Here is a 9289-nt window from a genome sequence, read left to right as displayed (position 1 = left end):
GACAAGCTCTATCCAACGTTGGGATCATTCGTGGGACTATTTTGATGAATTCCAGAGAAAAAAATTTACACACGTCAAATATACCGGGTAAGTATTAAAAGTTTGCACGCTCCGCGCTCGGAAAATTCTGGTAAGATTCGGCCGTTTGACCACTCAAAATGTTCCTCTAGACAAGCTCTATCCAACGGTAGGAACATTCGTGGGACTATTTTGATGAATTCCAGAGAAAAAAATTTACACACGTCAAATATACCGGGTAAGTATTAAAAGTTTGCACGCTCCGCGCTCGGAAAATTCTGGTCCGATTCGGCCGTTTGACCACTCAAAATGTTCCTCTAGACAAGCTCTATCCAACGTTGGGATCATTCGTGGGACTATTTTGATGAATTCCAGAGATAGGAGTACACATACGTCAAATAGACCGGGTAATTATTAAAAGTTTGCACGCTCCGCGCTCGGAAAATTCTGGTCCGATTCGGCCGTTTGACCACTCAAAATGTTCCTCTCGACAAGCTCTATCCAACGGTAGGAACATTCGTGGGACTATTTTGATGAATTCCAGAGATAGTAGTACACATACGTCAAATAAACCGGGTAAGTATTAAAAGTTTGCACGCTCCGCGCTCGGAAAATTCTGGTACGATTCGGCCGTTTGACCATTCAAAATGTTCCTCTAGACAAGCTCTATCCAACGGTAGGAACATTCGTGGGACTATTTTGATGAATTCCAGAGAAAAAAATTTACACACGTCAAATATACCGGGTAAGTATTAAAAGTTTGCACGCTCCGCGCTCGGAAAATTCTGGTCCGATTCGGCCGTTTGACCACTCAAAATGTTCCTCTAGACAAGCTCTATCCAACGGTAGGATCATTCGTGGGACTATTTTGATGAATTCCAGAGATAGAAGTACACATACGTCAAATAAACCGGGTAATTATTAAAAGTTTGCACGCTCCGCGCTCGGAAACTTCTGGTCCGATTCTGCCGTTTGACCACTCAAAATGTTCCTCTAGACAAGCTCTATCCAACGGTAGGATCATTCGTGGGACTATTTTGGTGAATTCCAGAGAAAAAAATTTACATACGTCGAATAAACCGGGTAATTATTAAAAGTTTGCACGCTCCGCGCTCGGAAAATTCTGGTCCGATTCGGCCGTTTGACCACTCAAAATGTTCCTCTAGACAAGCTCTATCCAACGTTGGGATCATTCGTGGGACTATTTTGATGAATTCCAGAGATAGGAGTACACATACGTCAAATAAACCGGGTAATTATTAAAAGTTTGCACGCTCCGCGCTCGGAAAATTCTGGTCCGATTCGGCCGTTTGACCACTCAAAATGTTCCTCTCGACAAGCTCTATCCAACGGTAGGAACATTCGTGGGACTATTTTGATGAATTCCAGAGATAGAAGTACACATACGTCAAATAAACCGGGTAATTATTAAAAGTTTGCACGCTCCGCGCTCGGAAAATTCTGGTCCGATTCGGCCGTTTGACCACTCAAAATGTTCCTCTCGACAAGCTCTATCCAACGGTAGGAACATTCGTGGGACTATTTTGATGAATTCCAGAGAAAAAAATTTACACACGTCAAATATACCGGGTAAGTATTAAAAGTTTGCACGCTCCGCGCTCGGAAAATTCTGGTACGATTCGGCCGTTTGACCACTCAAAATGTTCCTCTAGACAAGCTCTATCCAACGGTAGGAACATCCGTGGGACTATTTTGATGAATTCCAGAGAAAAATATTTACACACGTCAAATATACCGGGTAAGTATTAAAAGTTTGCACGCTCCGCGCTCGGAAAATTCTGGTCCGATTCGGCCGTTTGACCACTCAAAATGTTCCTCTAGACAAGCTCTATCCAACGTTGGGATCATTCGTGGGACTATTTTGATGAATTCCAGAGATAGGAGTACACATACGTCAAATAAACCGGGTAATTATTAAAAGTTTGCACGCTCCGCGCTCGGAAAATTCTGGTCCGATTCGGCCGTTTGACCACTCAAAATGTTCCTCTAGACAAGCTCTATCCAACGTTGGGATCATTCGTGGGACTATTTTGATGAATTCCAGAGATAGGAGTACACATACGTCAAATAAACCGGGTAATTATTAAAAGTTTGCACGCTCCGCGCTCGGAAAATTCTGGTCTGATTCGGCCGTTTGACCACTCAAAATGTTCCTCTCGACAAGCTCTATCCAACGGTAGGAACATTCGTGGGACTATTTTGATGAATTCCAGAGATAGAAGTACACATACGTCAAATAAACCGGGTAATTATTAAAAGTTTGCACGCTCCGCGCTCGGAAAATTCTGGTCCGATTCGGCCGTTTGACCACTCAAAATGTTCCTCTCGACAAGCTCTATCCAACGGTAGGAACATTCGTGGGACTATTTTGATGAATTCCAGAGAAAAAAATTTACACACGTCAAATATAACGGGTAAGTATTAAAAGTTTGCACGCTCCGCGCTCGGAAAATTCTGGTACGATTCGGCCGTTTGACCACTCAAAATGTTCCTCTAGACAAGCTCTATCCAACGGTAGGAATATTCGTGGGACTATTTTGATGAATTCCAGAGAAAAATATTTACACACGTCAAATATACCGGGTAAGTATTAAAAGTTTGCACGCTCCGCGCTCGGAAAATTCTGGTACGATTCGGCCGTTTGACCACTCAAAATGTTCCTCTAGACAAACTCTATCCAACGGTAGCATCATTCGTGGGACTATTTTGATGAATTCCAGAGATAGAAGTACACATACGTCAAATAAACCGGGTAATTATTAAATATTTGCACGCTCCGCCCTCGGAAAATTCTGGTACGATTCGGCCGTTTGACCACTCAATATGTTCGTGTTGACAAGCTCTATCCAACGTTGGGATCATTCGTGGGAATATTTTGATGAATTCCAGAGATAGGAGTACACATACGTCAAATATACCGGGTAAGAATTAAAAGTTTGCACGCTCCGCGCTCGGAAAATTCTGGTACGATTCGGCCGTTTGACCACTCAAAATGTTCCTCTAGACAAGCTCTATCCAACGTTGGGATCATTCGTGGGACTATTTTGATGAATTCCAGAGAAAAAAATTTACACACGTCAAATATACCGGGTAAGTATTAAAAGTTTGCACGCTCCGCGCTCGGAAAATTCTGGTACGATTCGGCCGTTTGACCACTCAATATGTTCCTCTTGACAAGCTCTATCCAACGTTGGGATCATTCGTGGGACTATTTTGATGAATTCCAGAGAAAAAAATTTACACACGTCAAATATACCGGGTAAGTATTAAAAGTTTGCACGCTCCGCGCTCGGAAAATTCTGGTACGATTCGGCCGTTTGACCACTCAAAATGTTCCTCTAGACAAGCTCTATCCAACGGTAGGAATATTCGTGGGACTATTTTGATGAATTCCAGAGAAAAATATTTACACACGTCAAATATACCGGGTAAGTATTAAAAGTTTGCACGCTCCGCGCTCGGAAATTCTGGTCCGATTCGGCCGTTTGACCACTCAAAATGTTCCTCTAGACAAGCTCTATCCAACGGTAGGAACATTCGTGGGACTATTTTGATGAATTCCAGAGAAAAAAATTTACACACGTCAAATATACCGGGTAAGTATTAAAAGTTTGCACGCTCCGCGCTCGGAAAATTCTGGTCCGATTCGGCCGTTTGACCACTCAAAATGTTCCTCTAGACAAACTCTATCCAACGGTAGCATCATTCGTGGGACTATATTGATGAATTCCAGAGATAGTAGTACACATACGTCAAATAAACCGGGTAATTATTAAAAGTTTGCACGCTCCGCCCTCGGAAACTTCTGGTCCGATTCGGCCGTTTGACCACTCAAAATGTTCCTCTAGACAAGCTCTATCCAACGGTGGGATCAGTCGTGGGACTATTTTGATGAATTCCAGAGATAGAAGTACACATACGTCAAATAAACCGGGTAAATATTAAAAGTTTGCACGCTCCGCGCTCGGAAAATTCTGGTCCGATTCGGCAGTTTGACCACTCAATATGTTCCTCTTGACAAGCTCTATCCAACGTTGGGATCATTCGTGGGACTATTTTGATGAATTCCAGAGATAGGAGTACACATACGTCAAATAAACCGGGTAATTATTAAAAGTTTGCACGCTCCGCCCTCGGAAACTTCTGGTCCGATTCGGCCGTTTGACCACTCAAAATTTTCCTCTAGACAAGCTCTATCCAACGGTAGGATCATTCGTGGGACTATTTTGGTGAATTCCAGAGAAAAAAATTTACACATACGTCAAATAAACCGGGTAATTATTAAAAGTTTGCATGCTCCGCGCTCGGAAACTTCTGGTCCGATTCGGCCGTTTGACCACTCAAAATGTTCCTCTAGACAAGCTCTATCCAACGGTAGGATCATTCGTAGGACTATTTTGGTGAATTCCAGAGAAAAAAATTTACACATACGTCAAATAAACCGGGTAATTATTAAAAGTTTGCACGCTCCGCGCTCGGAAACTTCTGGCCCGATTCGGCCGTTTGACCACTCAAAATGTTCCTCTAGACAAGTTCTATCCAACGGTAGGATCATTCGTGGGACTATTTTGATGAATTCCAGAGATAGAGGTACACATACGTCAAATAAACCGGGTAATTATTAAAAGTTTGCACGCTCCGCGCTCGGAAACTTCTGGTCCGATTCGGCCGTTTGACCACTCAAAATGTTCCTCTAGACAAGCTCTATCCAACGGTAGGAACATTCGTGGGACTATTTTGATGAATTCCAGAGAAAAAAATTTGCACACGTCAAATATACCGGGTAAGTATTAAAAGTTTGCACGCTCCGCGCTCGGAAACTTCTGGTCCGATTCGGCCGTTTGACCACTCAAAATGTTCCTCTCGACAGGCTCTATCCAACGGTAGGAACATTCGTGGGACTATTTTGATGAATTCCAGAGAAAAAAATTTGCACACGTCAAATATACCGGGTAAGTATTAAAAGTTTGCACGCTCCGCGCTCGGAAACTTCTGGTCCGATTCTGCCGTTTGACCACTCAAAATGTTCCTCTAGACAAGCTCTATCCAACGGTAGGATCATTCGTGGGACTATTTTGGTGAATTCCAGAGAAAAAAATTTACATACGTCGAATAAACCGGGTAATTATTAAAAGTTTGCACGCTCCGCGCTCGGAAAATTCTGGTCCGATTCGGCCGTTTGACCACTCAAAATGTTCCTCTAGACAAGCTCTATCCAACGTTGGGATCATTCGTGGGACTATTTTGATGAATTCCAGAGATAGGAGTACACATACGTCAAATAAACCGGGTAATTATTAAAAGTTTGCACGCTCCGCGCTCGGAAAATTCTGGTCCGATTCGGCCGTTTGACCACTCAAAATGTTCCTCTCGACAAGCTCTATCCAACGGTAGGAACATTCGTGGGACTATTTTGATGAATTCCAGAGATAGAAGTACACATACGTCAAATAAACCGGGTAATTATTAAAAGTTTGCACGCTCCGCGCTCGGAAAATTCTGGTCCGATTCGGCCGTTTGACCACTCAAAATGTTCCTCTCGACAAGCTCTATCCAACGGTAGGAACATTCGTGGGACTATTTTGATGAATTCCAGAGAAAAAAATTTACACACGTCAAATATACCGGGTAAGTATTAAAAGTTTGCACGCTCCGCGCTCGGAAAATTCTGGTACGATTCGGCCGTTTGACCACTCAAAATGTTCCTCTAGACAAGCTCTATCCAACGGTAGGAACATCCGTGGGACTATTTTGATGAATTCCAGAGAAAAATATTTACACACGTCAAATATACCGGGTAAGTATTAAAAGTTTGCACGCTCCGCGCTCGGAAAATTCTGGTCCGATTCGGCCGTTTGACCACTCAAAATGTTCCTCTAGACAAGCTCTATCCAACGTTGGGATCATTCGTGGGACTATTTTGATGAATTCCAGAGATAGGAGTACACATACGTCAAATAAACCGGGTAATTATTAAAAGTTTGCACGCTCCGCGCTCGGAAAATTCTGGTCCGATTCGGCCGTTTGACCACTCAAAATGTTCCTCTAGACAAGCTCTATCCAACGTTGGGATCATTCGTGGGACTATTTTGATGAATTCCAGAGATAGGAGTACACATACGTCAAATAAACCGGGTAATTATTAAAAGTTTGCACGCTCCGCGCTCGGAAAATTCTGGTCTGATTCGGCCGTTTGACCACTCAAAATGTTCCTCTCGACAAGCTCTATCCAACGGTAGGAACATTCGTGGGACTATTTTGATGAATTCCAGAGATAGAAGTACACATACGTCAAATAAACCGGGTAATTATTAAAAGTTTGCACGCTCCGCGCTCGGAAAATTCTGGTCCGATTCGGCCGTTTGACCACTCAAAATGTTCCTCTCGACAAGCTCTATCCAACGGTAGGAACATTCGTGGGACTATTTTGATGAATTCCAGAGAAAAAAATTTACACACGTCAAATATAACGGGTAAGTATTAAAAGTTTGCACGCTCCGCGCTCGGAAAATTCTGGTACGATTCGGCCGTTTGACCACTCAAAATGTTCCTCTAGACAAACTCTATCCAACGGTAGCATCATTCGTGGGACTATTTTGATGAATTCCAGAGATAGAAGTACACATACGTCAAATAAACCGGGTAATTATTAAATATTTGCACGCTCCGCCCTCGGAAAATTCTGGTACGATTCGGCCGTTTGACCACTCAATATGTTCGTGTTGACAAGCTCTATCCAACGTTGGGATCATTCGTGGGAATATTTTGATGAATTCCAGAGATAGGAGTACACATACGTCAAATATACCGGGTAAGAATTAAAAGTTTGCACGCTCCGCGCTCGGAAAATTCTGGTACGATTCGGCCGTTTGACCACTCAAAATGTTCCTCTAGACAAGCTCTATCCAACGTTGGGATCATTCGTGGGACTATTTTGATGAATTCCAGAGAAAAAAATTTACACACGTCAAATATACCGGGTAAGTATTAAAAGTTTGCACGCTCCGCGCTCGGAAAATTCTGGTACGATTCGGCCGTTTGACCACTCAATATGTTCCTCTTGACAAGCTCTATCCAACGTTGGGATCATTCGTGGGACTATTTTGATGAATTCCAGAGAAAAAAATTTACACACGTCAAATATACCGGGTAAGTATTAAAAGTTTGCACGCTCCGCGCTCGGAAAATTCTGGTACGATTCGGCCGTTTGACCACTCAAAATGTTCCTCTAGACAAGCTCTATCCAACGGTAGGAATATTCGTGGGACTATTTTGATGAATTCCAGAGAAAAATATTTACACACGTCAAATATACCGGGTAAGTATTAAAAGTTTGCACGCTCCGCGCTCGGAAATTCTGGTCCGATTCGGCCGTTTGACCACTCAAAATGTTCCTCTAGACAAGCTCTATCCAACGGTAGGAACATTCGTGGGACTATTTTGATGAATTCCAGAGAAAAAAATTTACACACGTCAAATATACCGGGTAAGTATTAAAAGTTTGCACGCTCCGCGCTCGGAAAATTCTGGTCCGATTCGGCCGTTTGACCACTCAAAATGTTCCTCTAGACAAACTCTATCCAACGGTAGCATCATTCGTGGGACTATATTGATGAATTCCAGAGATAGTAGTACACATACGTCAAATAAACCGGGTAATTATTAAAAGTTTGCACGCTCCGCCCTCGGAAACTTCTGGTCCGATTCGGCCGTTTGACCACTCAAAATGTTCCTCTAGACAAGCTCTATCCAACGGTGGGATCAGTCGTGGGACTATTTTGATGAATTCCAGAGATAGAAGTACACATACGTCAAATAAACCGGGTAAATATTAAAAGTTTGCACGCTCCGCGCTCGGAAAATTCTGGTCCGATTCGGCAGTTTGACCACTCAATATGTTCCTCTTGACAAGCTCTATCCAACGTTGGGATCATTCGTGGGACTATTTTGATGAATTCCAGAGATAGGAGTACACATACGTCAAATAAACCGGGTAATTATTAAAAGTTTGCACGCTCCGCCCTCGGAAATTCTGGTCCGATTCGGCCGTTTGACCACTCAAAATGTTCCTCTCGACAAGCTCTATCCAACGATAGGAACATTCGTGGGACTATTTTGATGAATTCCAGAGATAGAAGTACACAACCGTCAAATAAACCGGGTAAGTATTAAAAGTTTGCACGCTCCGCGCTCGGAAATTCTGGTCCGATTCGGCCGTTTGACCACTCAAAATGTTCCTCTCGACAAGCTCTATCCAACGGTAGGAACATTCGTGGGATTATTTTGATGAATTCCAGAGATAGAAGTACACATACGTCAAATATACCGGGTAAGTATTAAAAGTTTGCACGCTCCGCGCTCGGAAACTTCTGGCCCGATTCGGCCGTTTGACCACTCAAAATGTTCCTCTAGACAAGCTCTATCCAACGGTAGGAACATTCGTGGGACTATTTTGATGAATTCCAGAGATAGTAGTACACATACGTCAAATAAACCGGGTAAGTATTAAAAGTTTGCACGCTCCGCGCTCGGAAAATTCTGGTACGATTCGGCCGTTTGACCATTCAAAATGTTCCTCTAGACAAGCTCTATCCAACGGTAGGAACATTCGTGGGATTATTTTGATGAATTCCAGAGATAGAAGTACACATACGTCAAATATACCGGGTAAGTATTAAAAGTTTGCACGCTCCGCGCTCGGAAACTTCTGGCCCGATTCGGCCGTTTGACCACTCAAAATGTTCCTCTAGACAAGCTCTATCCAACGGTAGGAACATTCGTGGGACTATTTTGATGAATTCCAGAGATAGTAGTACACATACGTCAAATATACCGGGTAAGTATTAAAAGTTTGCACGCTCCGCGCTCGGAAACTTCTGGCCCGATTCGGCCGTTTGACCACTCAAAATGTTCCTCTAGACAAGCTCTATCCAACGGTAGGAACATTCGTGGGACTATTTTGATGAATTCCAGAGATAGTAGTACACATACGTCAAATAAACCGGGTAAGTATTAAAAGTTTGCACGCTCCGCGCTCGGAAAATTCTGGTACGATTCGGCCGTTTGACCACTCAAAATGTTCCTCTAGACAAGCTCTATACAACGGTAGGATCATTCGTGGGACTATTTTGATGAATTCCAGAGATAGAGGTACACATACGTCAAATAAACCGGGTAATTATTAAAAGTTTGCACGCTCCGCGCTCGGAAACTTCTGGTCCGATTCGGCCGTTTGACCACTCAAAATGTT

The sequence above is a fragment of the Euwallacea similis genome, chromosome 18, assembly GCF_039881205.1.
Source record: "Euwallacea similis isolate ESF13 chromosome 18, ESF131.1, whole genome shotgun sequence".
Classification (NCBI taxonomy): Eukaryota; Metazoa; Arthropoda; class Insecta; order Coleoptera; family Curculionidae; genus Euwallacea; species Euwallacea similis.
Note: the sequence above shows the minus strand (reverse complement) of the source record.